Source organism: Lissotriton helveticus, chromosome 3_1, assembly GCF_964261635.1.
Source record: "Lissotriton helveticus chromosome 3_1, aLisHel1.1, whole genome shotgun sequence".
NCBI classification, from domain to species: domain Eukaryota; kingdom Metazoa; phylum Chordata; class Amphibia; order Caudata; family Salamandridae; genus Lissotriton; species Lissotriton helveticus.
In genome coordinates, this window is record NC_136061.1 from 761,593,513 (window position 1) to 761,606,061 (window position 12,549).

The 12,549-nt window shown below is 43.0% G+C and overlaps 1 protein-coding gene across 1 annotated transcript in view; it reads right to left on the bottom strand.

Moving 5' to 3' along the window:
• Positions 1 to 12,549, bottom strand: part of SWAP70 (switching B cell complex subunit SWAP70) — a 434,919-nt gene that overhangs the window by 418,563 nt on the left and 3,807 nt on the right. The gene's annotated exons all lie outside the window — the stretch shown is intronic.

The following is a 12,549-nucleotide window of genomic DNA, read 5'->3' on the forward strand; positions in this document are numbered from 1 at the left end:
GCTCCTTGGTATTCACTAAGGAGACTCAGTACGGGAGTTCCGTGAGTTGGTGAAACACTATGTATTCTAAGCACCACAGGTTGGGCACACTTTAGGATGTGTCCTCTGCTGTGGTGGTTTCTATTTTGATATTGTATAGGTCCTGATGAATGAAAGTACACCAGGGTTTGCATTGACACTTACCCAGGGTGTGCGCCTTATCACTTCGATTTTAATGGAGTGTGACTATCCCTTTATTAAATTTGGTCTAGGGAACTGTTATAACTCCTTTTAACTGCACCAAATGTTGACGGGCCTAATGGTTACGCCCTTTTCTAAGAAAAAGAACCCAATGATGAGATTAAACACCTACTTGTTTGGTGTATGAGGGTTCGTTTTTCTATCTTGAACACATTCTTTCCCTTTTTTGCTTGTATTTTCTCCTTTTTTGTCTTGCTTTGCTACTGTTCTTCCCCCTGATTTCCTACTTTCGATAGCCTGATTGTGGGTTATAGGGTGGAGACACTGGGTAGCGTGTCGCTCTTTAGTTGTTTTGACATAAAATGCAGTTCACAAATATTTTCTAGGACTACTATTTCTTGGCCTACTTCTGTAAATTCTTGTGAATTCACGAAAGATGTACATCTGCACTTAAAGCAAGGACGTATACCATGGGTGCACATTTGAGACGTTCACTAATAATTGGGCCCCTATTGGGTCTGGCGTTAACCATGACCTTTTGTGTTTAGTAAAATTCTGTCTCTCTCTCTCTCTCTCTCTCTCTCTCTCTCTCTCTCTCTCTCTTTGTCTTTTGGCTGGCTTCACTGTGAGTGACAGTATTCTGCTCTTTCACAAGGAGCATATTGGCTCACAAAGTAGTTTTGTTCAGTGCTACTACAGTGGCAATGTGTGCTTTTTGAGGCCAAAAAGAAGTTTTTGCGTTTGCCAATGTATGTAATAATGGTGAAGGCCCAGCAGCTCCCACACCAATAAGATTTTACTAAAAGCATGCCTAAACAAGACGCACATTGACAAATTAAAAAGGCTGACCACCAATTTCAGACTTGCTGGCTTTGCCAGTTCTTGTTTACTTTTTACTCCCATAATCTTATTGAAACGGGTTACACTGATTTTCCATTATGAATGAATGCCAGCATGCATCAACACTTTTTAATAAATGATGCTGCAAAGAAATGGTACATAAAATTTTACAGTAGTTTAGCTAAATGTATTTTTCCTATTTCCATTTTTTGTGTACATTTTATTTTGAAAGCAAAGAATCATCAATCTTGCTTTCGAGCTTTTGCAAATATTTGCATCTAATCAGAAATCATTTTGGGAGCATTAAACATAGCCTCATATTGCTAAACTTTGAAAACGTGTGAATACGTTTTTATACTAGAACCACTGTCAGTAGTGCAGTCTGAGCTTACTACATTTATTTAGAGCTCTCACCCTAACAAAGTCTTTGCATTAATGAAGCATAAATACAAGTTCGAACAGCAACATGTATACAAATATTACCTAACTTGCAGACAATGTCCTTCCCTGATTCATAATGTGGTACTTTAAACTGGCAGCCACAGGGTTTGCGCTGTAGAGGGTTGGGTCTACTTGTCCCAAGGACAAAATGCACATGAAAACTTGTTGCCCTTGACCCCAAACAATATGTCCTGGGCGTCGGGCTATAGGAATTCCACATCCCTGATAGGAAACTGGTGATTAATAAATCCAAAACATATGTAATGGAATGTGGGCTCGGTCGAGCTAAAATAAAAAACAAATCCCATTATTTTATCGATGGTGAACCGGTCCAAAAAGTAGAAAACTTCTGCTACCTGGGAATTAATTTTTCGAATAATGGCCGATGGGATATTGAACATAAATCTGTTAAAACAAAGATGATTAGGAGCGCTAATGGGGTTTTTGTATTTGCCAAGAAGCTGGGGAGTAGACGCATTAAAGACATGTTAAAAATCTATCAATCTAGATGTCTTTCTGTAGCCCTATATGGGGCAGGCGTATGGGGTGTGTCACCAGCGGGGAGCCTTCAGATAGAAGAGAATAACTTCCTGAAAAGACTCCTGTGTTTACCCAAATCTACCTCCAACACCTTGGTTCATAAGGAAACAGGGTGTCAACCCTTAAATGACAAGATTTCGTTGAGACCATTATTATTGTGGCGCTCTATTTGGTCGAGCGATGGCACCTCACTGAATAGAGCTATTATTGAGGATTGCCTTGCTTTGGACCAGCATCTTAAAATCCCGTGGATTAGATATATTGTCGAATGCTTCCTAAAGATCTATGGACTTAATGTGATCAATGATCCATACAGTGCCTCCGATATCTCCAAATTAAATATGAAATTAATTTTCTTGAATTATTGTAATGAAAGGCATTGTCTTGAGGATTCTAAATTATCCAATTGTGTACTGTACAATAGCATGAATAACTTTAGTGGATTTCATCCGTACTTGTCACAGGTAACCAGAGTTTCGCATCAGTTTGTACTAACCAGAATGAGGATGGGAACAGTACATTATCTTGTTGCGTGCCCAGATATTAAATTGCGTCCTACAGGACCCTGCGCTTGTGATAATAAAACGGAACAGAGCACTAAGCACTTTCTTTTATCTTGCACATTGTACAGTGAATTACGGAAACTTTATTTGAAGCCAATACTGAAAAAATTTGGAGTGAGAACAATCATGGACTCTATGAAACTGCTTTTTAATTTGCACAATGAGGACATTTGCTTTTTTACTGCTACATTTTTGCTTAAATCAATTAGCGCAAGGAAAAGTATGTGTTTTTAAGCTTTTTTTAAATATTTATTCCATCCCCCTCTGGATAATATATGTAATATGTGTTTTGTTTTTTCTTTTTTAAAGAATTGCTTGTATCTGTAACAGTATGTGCTTTTATGGACATGTTTTTTTTAACGTTCCGAATAAAGCTTTATGAAATGAAATGAGTTCATATCTCTTCCCTACTGTTAAGTCTTTGAAGAACATATTGAACGATCTTTAGCTGAAGGAGATGACCAAACTGTAAGGCACATTCTTGGTACCTCCTCAGTGTGCGACCTGACAATCAGATGGACAATATTGCAAAGAGGTCGAGGAGCCATCCCTTTTGGCAAGATGCAGGTCAGCCATTTCATCGTGCTTACAGCCCCCCAATACGGACCTTAAGCCATGTTTCAGGAGAAACAGCTCTCCACCCTTCAATCGGGCCCCCAAGACACCGGCTTCAGGATGGGACGATTACCCATCCCTTACTGGACAGACTTAGGCCACATCAATGGTTATGATCACTCTTATCACTGGATTTTGTCCATCTCCCATGACCCCTTAGACCTCTCATGTTATGTTATACTTATAAGCTGTCACAAAGTTCTTGTTGTGTTTAACTACTTGTGGACACTATTTGCTCTCTACCTGTCCGATTTATATTCACCTTAATAAAGAAAGGTTTTAATAAAAAATATAGAAATATAAAGAGACAATAGATTGAACATGCCATATGTCTTGTGCAGAATGCAAATAAGGCTTTATCTGCGGAGTGAAGAAACACCATAACACTAACGACTGACCTGAAGTGGCTGGCGAGTAATGAAGGAGACCCGGCTGCCCAAGGTTTTCTGTTCAGGTCGGAATTCATTAAAGATGTATTGAAGTCTGTCTAAGCTTTCAATTCAATTACATTTTTCAACAACACAACAACAAAAAGAGGGGGGGGAAATCACGCCACTCTCTTTTTGCCATATTTTCTCACTCTGTAATGAAGCAGAGCTATTCATACAGGCTGGCAATGGCATGGTGTAAGCCTCATGTCCTTCTTACTATGCTTTTTTCCCTGTTTTCCCTAAAATTATGCCAGTGCTACCATCTCACCGTAGTAGAGCATCACGGTGCATCGAGTCTGTCGAGCCGCAGATCAGGAGCTGCATGGAGCTGCGATGCAAGTGTCAGAGTCAGATCCGGTGAAGTCAATCCATCAAGAGCGGTGAGTTGCTGAAATGTGTGGCCCTTGCACCGTCGTGCATCTGATTTGGTGAAGATGCCGATCAGGAGCTGCGAAGTGTTGCAGTGTGAGGCCTGCGCCATTAAGTGCCACGTTGCACTGATCCGGTAAAACCATCAGTTGACGAGGGAGGAGTACACTCTCACTCAAACCAGGGTCCAGGACCTTGGGGACACCACTCCCACAGAGGCCTGAAAAGGAGATCAAGTCAGGTCCAGTTGTGTCTGGTCAGCTGGAAAGCAGGAAAGGCCTCTGGAAGTTCTCTGTGTCCCTGTAACTCAAACAGGAGATAAGTCAACTGATACCTGTAGTCACTTCTGGGGTCCCGGGTTCAAGAAAAGCAGGTCCAGTCATCCTGTCCCAGACAGCAGGGCAGATCTGAGGTTTCTACTTGTATGCCCATTGCCACTACCTTTGTCTAACCCTAAAACTGGTTCTGGTCAGTTCTTCCCCTTCCCTTGGGTTTGGCTTCGGTCTATCAAGTGAAGCAAAGGGAAGGCAGGCCCAGGTGTACCTGCATTTGCTTGCAACAGGGCAGGCATTTTCGGAAGTCAGGCATGGGCCGGGTACAGCCCTCAGGCTACTCTTTGAAGCTCAGAAAGGGTCTGGTACAACCACCCAGGTCATCCTGCTCAGAAGAGAAACACCTTTCCTCACACCCAAGCCATATTGTCCTATGGCTATAAGGAATACACATCACACCACAGGAGAGCCATTAACAGCCAGGTAATCCTGGACACTGTCAGAGAGGCACCTTCGGTTTAGGCAGTTTTATCATGTTGGGACGGAAGAACACAAGCGCTCTACCACTGCTGTGCAGAGTCCTAAAGCTAACAAGAATTGGCTCAGCAAAAATAGGGTAGTGAACGCAGTATTCTTTGTAATACCACACAAAAGATGGTAATCTCCAATAGAATGTTGACTTCTACAATTCTAGAATGGCAAGGGGAGGACCCTACAGTTTGTAGTGATACTGCAAATACCAGGGACATGCCATTTCCGTACAGAATGTAAATTAAAAGTGCTAAAAAGCATAATATAATAGCAATTAGACAACTTGTTTGGTGCTACACAAAACAGAAAGGTGTGGAACGAGGATAGCATGGACAGTGTGGTAATGCTGTATGCTTTTCCCCATTCTGTTGTGAGAAGCTTGGAATATTGTATTTCATACCTCCCCCCAACACATACACACAAATCTACCAGATTTTTTAAAGTGAAATTTGTGCAGAGATAAGTAAAGATTTCTTTTTACTAATTACAATTTAGTTTCCAAAACAAACTCTCTTTTGTGTCCAAATGGAGATTATAGGTGCCATTGGACACCGGTCATTTTTTTGGACGCAAAAGAGATGCATTAGTCTCCATTTTAATTCATTAATCATTTGTGCACTAATACAATTACTTCAGGAGTAACATCTTTTTAGGTACATTTTATAAACCGACTCTTCTATCCATATGAGTGTAGCCAGCAGCGTAATGCATTCCTGTAACAGTTCTAAACACTGGAAAGGCAAATCTTACAGGTGACAAATACCATAGGTTCCATATAGCCATTGCCACCGGATTTGATTGAAGAAGTGTTTTTATCACTACTAAATTGCTAACAAAGAGTCTTCAGCAGAAAATAGAAGGGCATCCATCGATGGTCTGATCCTGCCTCTTGTTCAAATAACACAAGCACCATGGCAGCCAATGCAGCATTAAGATGACCCAAGACTCAGCGTTTACACTAAAAAAGTAACCTTTAATAACAATAAGAATTAACTTCTTTTGTTCACATTTTTTGTGAGGTGATCTATAACATTAGTGGTTTAATTCAGCAAACCAAGACTACGGCTCCCAGAATGCATCAGAAGCTCGGAACTGGAAAAGAATGCCCACCCCTTGATATGGAGACAGTCGTTTGCAACACCTGGCTGTATACTTCAGTAGATAGTCTTGAGATAAAAGCAGGAGAAGGCAAACAAAAGCAATGCCAAACCGACACGCCTTTTACAGTTTTACAGGACAGGTAATTTGCTGATAAGGGCGGTTAATGGGCAAACAAGGTTTTTTCAAACGAACCATAGGAATCTCGCTCGTAAGGATGTCAGTTCATTAAATCACACTCGAGCTAAGGCAGACAAGTAGGCTAGGCTGCATCATGCAGGCGACACACGGTTTAGCAGTGGTGCTGCCACTGTGGTTAGTGTTTTGGGGTAGTGAAGAGGACTGAGAGATAAAAAGCATGGGATTTAGATTTAAGTTTATTGTTGTGTCTGGAATAAGGGAGTATATTTATGTGGCAACACTGCCTGCTCCTCCGCATTGTGCTTCAGCACCTCATCAAAGTAATTAATTTTGATACAAAGCCATCTATGATACCATAGATTAGAATGTTGGGTTACCAGCAGTGCACCCCCTCACCCCACTACAATGAGGGCTCTACAAACGATTATTTTTTTTCTTTACCAGCACTGAAAAAAACACGAAATGCTGCCCAACACATCGATGTAACTTTTTTTATGTGTTTAGGAAAGTTCAATGAGTTTAGCACTGTGATTTACAGGAAATAATTCAGTTAGACCTCTTTCCGTGAAACATGCTTTAAAATAAATTAAAACATTAAATAAGGCGGCTTACCCATGTTAAAACTTTTTATATATGTTTCTTTAAAGGAAATACCTTAAAAGATTAATGACTAACAGTAATAAAGGTTTGAGGTTACACATAAAGGCCTAATTATACCAAATTAAGAGAAAAGAAAACATCATACAAATATGAACAATTTTGAATTTAGGGGATAGAAAGGAATTAGGTAGGTTAGATAGATGTATTTACAAATACAAAAACAGAGCAGTTTCAATAGATAGATAGATAGATAGAACTGCAAGGTTGCACTGTAAAAGCACATCCAAAATAGTGAGTCCCAATGTGGTGGCTGCATTGTAATGACTTGTGAGGTCCATGCTTGAGAGGCAACATCATACAACTGTTACCAGCATTTGTATAGCATATGTCTACTACTTGTAACCGTGAGGCTAGCTCCAGACGGTTCTAGGATTTCTCTGTCCACCTAGTCTTGAAGGGGTTTTTTGTGAGGAGGGCTCGCAGGTGCTGTAACACTCTCTTACCAGCTGGTGTTCCTCATCTTTTTGAAAAATATTGGGGTCTACTTAGGGACTTCATGAGCAGAGACACCATCTCCTACCACTGTCTTTTTTACACCTTCTGTGTGATGGGTTTCCTTCTTTGTCTTTCTTTGAATAGCACCAAAGCATCTTTAAGCAAGCATTTGCAATGCAACAGGTCTCACATTATAAAAGTTTGAGCTATTGGCATTGCTAATAATAATGCAACACCAATAGCTCAAACATTTAGTAATGCCAGACCTATTGCAACCCGCCCCGCTTAAATCCCTGTGCAAAGTGTGTGTGCGCAAGAGAGAAAGAGAAAGAATGAGATAGAAAGTGAGTGTTACTGTCTAAATGTATTTGCATAATATGTGTGTGTGTGTATGTGTTTTAGCTGCGTGAGCTGTATGTGCGTCAAGTGTGTGCGTCTTTTTGAGTGTGATTAAATGTTATTGCGTCCCTTTGCGACTGTCTGTGTTCATGTATGAATGCGTGTGGTGGAGAGGGAGGGACGGGCAGTTTCCAAGTCTTTGGTGACAGTGTGTAGGTGCACTTATCCTTTGTATCTGTCACTGTGTATTTGTGGCTGTGTGTGTCAAAGAGGGTGCGGTTTCTGCTTGAGAGCTGGGCGGGAGACTGAGTGTGAACATGCGTGCATGAATGAGAAATGCTTGCAAGGATGTGGTACAAAAAGAGACAGCCTGTGTGTGGATGTGCACCCTGAGTGAACGGGCATGCTTTGTGTGAGGTTGCGCAGAGTGCGTGCCCTGCACGGGCCTGAGGCTCGCGCCGTGGAGCCCACTTACAGGTGCGCGAGCCCCGCTTTCCTGACGGCTGAGGAGATGGCTTTGAGAGCCGTGCAGAGGGAGTTGAGCAGCTGGGTCATCTCTCCCGTCCCCTTGGCCTTCTGCCCTCCTGCATCACGAAGCGGGTCAGGGTCATGACGTCAGTATCGAAGGAGGCCTGGTCCGACATGGCTGCGGCTCTGTGCGAGGAGACGAGCACTGCCGGAGCCCCACTCGTCCTGTACCTCTTTTAAAAGCAGCTCCACATCCGGGCCGGGGAGGAGACCTGAGAGGGGAAGAGCTGCCCGCGCATGCGCAGTACCTGGAACTTTTCGCCCGCATTCTAACGTACCGAGTCAGCCTGGCGCGAGGGCTGTCTGCGCATGCGCTGTACCTGGAACGTTTCACCTGCATTCTAAAATAGAGTCAGCCTGGCGGCGCGTATCCTGCGGCCCATGCCCAGTGGCGGCGCGTGTGGACTTGAAAAGCCGCCGTACTTGAATGAGTGCTGCAAGGCTCGTGTGGCCATGGGAGGGGGCCTCCAAAGCGCCCAAGGCAAAAACATTTTTTTAAAGCAGTAGAGGAAGTCCGGCGGGAGCCCACCCCGCCTTCGTGAATGCTGCATGGTGCGGCCAAAGCAGGATTTCAGGCGGGCTCCTGCGAGCAACACGGAGCCCCGCGTGTTGCTGCAGTGACCGGCTGAAGATGCAAGACCAGCCGAGGAGCAGTGCAGAGTCCCCACAAGAGCCGGTAAGTGGGGCATGCTGTACGTGTAGAGCGCACGTGCGCATAAAAAAAAAAGTGAAATTGCGTGAGGCTTGCAAGGACAGAAGGGAGACAGGAGATGTGCACATCGAGTGGCTGTACGTGCGTGTTCACGGGCGCGTTCATAATTGCAGTCCTTCCTTCGCGTGCACATGTCCTGTCTCCCTTCCAAAGCAAGTCATAACAATAGATCTCGCTAGCGACAGCGCTTTCGCGCTGTGTCGCTAGGCGAGACCTAAAAATGAAAGATCAAGGGTTTGTCATACCACTAGCTGCCTTCTGTTTCTTGCTGTTCTGCTCGGTAGATATGTATCTACAGGTTGCTGTAAGCTGCAGCTTGTTTTATGCCAGGCACTAACCATAATGTTAACATTACACTAGTTAATATTCATCTGTGCTAGTCCCCAGTGTTTATGGTCATCTCTGGATGTTCAAGCTTATTGTAGCAGTCTTGGCAAATGTCACTTTTGGACTACCTTCCCATCCACTCTTTGCTTCTTCTTTAATCATCATGACCTTCTCCAAATCCACTTTTTTGCTTCATATTGGTCTCTGTTGCTCAGATTAATGAGAATTTTGGGTTGCAGTACGCTCTTATATAATAATGTAGTGTTCAAGGATTTATGTGCATTGTACATCTCAAACATGTCGTAATGGTCCCAATTGCTAAAAGGATTAAATTAGGGGATAAAACATTCTTGGTCCGGGCCTCCTTACTGCGGAATACTCATCACTGAGGAATGAATCAGACTTTTTTCTCCCCAGGTACTTTAAAATAGTCCTGGTCTTCTAGTGAAGCCTATCCCCTCACCTGGCGGCCTTGATTGGCATGCACTGATGTACAAGATATCGTACAAGAGCTCATTACTATACAGTACACTTCCCGCAAGTAATACAGTACTATGAACACCACCTCATGCTTGAGGCACTCCTGCTACAATGCAAATGTTTGTTATTCTGCGGTGGAATAAGGCTCATGGTATTAAAACACTCTTGAAATCTAATACAGATATATCCTATCAAAAACCCTAGCAGCTCTCAAACCGATTGTGATTAATTAATAAATGAGAGCAGGATTACAGAAATGACTAAAAGTCTGGAATTGCCTTCAGAGCCTACAGTCAATACGAATTGTTGTCCCCATGCTGGCATCACAATGTAACACATAACCAGGAGTGCAGCAAAAGGGAAGATGGCAGAGTCAGCCAGATATTGCACACCTCTAACTCTCGCATCCACACACTGTCAGATTGGAAGCGGTGTCTGGAATTCAAATCAATCCAAGGGTAGTGGTGGAGAGGAGGAGGACGTCGTATTGGTCGACGAGTAGCTGCCAAGCGCTCTCAAAATAAAAGCAATAACAGATGGTTGAAAGGATTGCTAGGGTAAAGCCCTGGTCATCATTCTAACTGTGGTAGGTGGAAGTAGTGCATTGGCACTGCAGAGATTCAGTAAGAGTGGTATGTACTAAAAATTAGCAGACACTTTCACGGTATCCCTGCTCCCCTCACCGCTGTCATCCCTTTTCATCCATCTCATTCTTCCTTTGTTCTTCATTCCTCTACTTCTGAAACTCTCGCTCTGCTCCCTCCCCCTTCATCCTTGGCCTCTCTCTTTCTATAGCTAAGAGGAAAACATGCATTTTGTCAGGACCACAGACCTGTTCAAATCAAACGCCTTCCATAGAAGTATGCCATAAAGCAAACATAGATGTCTTACGTTCTCTTTCCTTCTAACTAGTTACAAATATTTTTTAAAGTGATTTTCAACCCAAAACAAATTTGTATTGCCAGTGCACTTTCCACGCTTGTACTCTCAAATAAACTACAGCAAAGAGTTACAAGTGCAATGCATGGAACCTACTTTATCAAATCCAGGGGTAAAAAGCTCACTTTTGTGGCTAATCGTGTTGGCATCTGCCTCCTCTTTCCTGACTAAACCACAGTGAGAGGGCGCCGGCCTCAAACTACATGCTGAACAGGCAAGTCTTCCATGATTGCTAAAGGCCACGTGACACAGATCTTGCGGAATCTCAAGATAAACTCATGGTCCCCTCCAAGGACAGAAAAACAAAATGTACCCTTTTGATAAGCCCGGGGTTTTGGGCTAGTGACAGAGGCTCAATCCAGAATAGAAAGCCCGTGAACAAGGGTGTATTTCTAGATTCAAATCGTAGGACGTCTCAAATGCATCGGTTTGTCATTTTCATCTCGACTAAGCTCGACAGTCGAATATTTACAGGCATACAACATCAACACAATTCATCCAAAAATACAGCATCAGTACAAAGATAAGAAACCTTTAAATAACTTGAAAAAGACTAGATCAAACCTGTCCATTGTCAAGGGACAGTATAAAAGGCAAAGCATCTCTTAAGAAGGTTATGTTACGTTTTAGAAACAGAAGTTGAAAACCAGTAGTGCAATGACTTTTTAGAGCTTCATGCCAAATTCCGGGTTCACAGATTTATTTACGAATGGAGATAACTTGGCCATGCGCCTGCATTAGCAAATAACGGGAGGTCATTAGATCTCAATAATAGCATGATTACACTCTAGAGCCTGGGTTCCAATATTACGTGGACGTAGGACAACATTTTATTTACTTCAGTCAGTTCTGCCCATCTACCACGGCGGGTTAGACTGAGACAACTGGTTCTTTCAAAGTCAAAACTCACCTGGGGCTTTTGGTCTTTAAAGGTTGCTTTTAACTAGCCAAACTAAAACTCCATTTTAACAATTTGTTTGTGCTTAGGCCACAGAGCTTAAGGGCGTAAGTAAAATTTGTGTGATAGGTACACGACTCAATGAAGTGTTGTTCTTCGCTCCAGTAGCACCGACTATTAATTGTCAATAAAGACACCAGGGTGCATTAAAGGTCCATTGATGGTTAGGAAAGAGGGTAACTCTATTGCACACTATTTGCCAGTTTCTTGGTATTCTGGCCGCATCTACAATTAGCATGCCGTCTGCTGGTTGTAGCTTGCCATGAAAGTCGGGCCTCTTGAAGAAATGGAGGGGAAACTATCTTATGCAACCTCAGGGGCTTAGGTATTACTGGTGCACCAAGCACAGTGGTATCACAGCTGAGGTGTGCAAGGGTCGCGCTTCACCCTAACTAGGACTATTTCTTTGCGAAATGAGAGGAAGGGGTGATTTTCAATTTTATGCATTAGAATCCAGAGTACATAGCAAAATTATTGCCACGGCACTGGTCGTCTTGTCCTGCATATGAAGAAGGTTGATTACAGTTTTGGCAATTTCCCAACATCGGAGACTCCAAAATGGAGAAGAAGGAACGTGTCTTTTTGCCTTGTACTGATCCAAATGAGAGTGTGTTTGTGACAACACGTGCTTCAGATATGGTGTGCACATCCTGTCTTCAGTACTTATGCTGCGGTCTGCTAGTAGCTTCTTCAGGGCTCTGAAGGTGTGTTGGCTCTTGTGAGTTTGTCATGTTCGGTGACCTGTGTTTCGGTTCGTGTCTGCCGATCTTATTGTGTGTTACGCTGTCCTTTCTGGAGTGCCCAGTGTTGGGCTCCATTTGAGGTTAGCTCCAGCTATTACTTCCACACACCTGTGCGAGCGTGTGCCATGTTTTAGTTGCAAGCATTAGTGTCTTCTTGAGTTTGATAGTCAGACTCTTGCGTGCTAGTTCTGGGTTTGCCAGTGGCAGGCTCTACTCAAAGTCATGCCCTCTAAAATTTTACCACACCTGGTGAGTGTAACGAGTGACTCCTAAGGTTCCATCACTGACTGCATTTAAGTACTGCTGTCATTGTTTGTGTCACAGTTGACTCCTACCCTGTACCACTCACTGCAATCATATGAATGAAGGCGTAAGGCACAGGATACACAAGATGGTGAATACAAGAC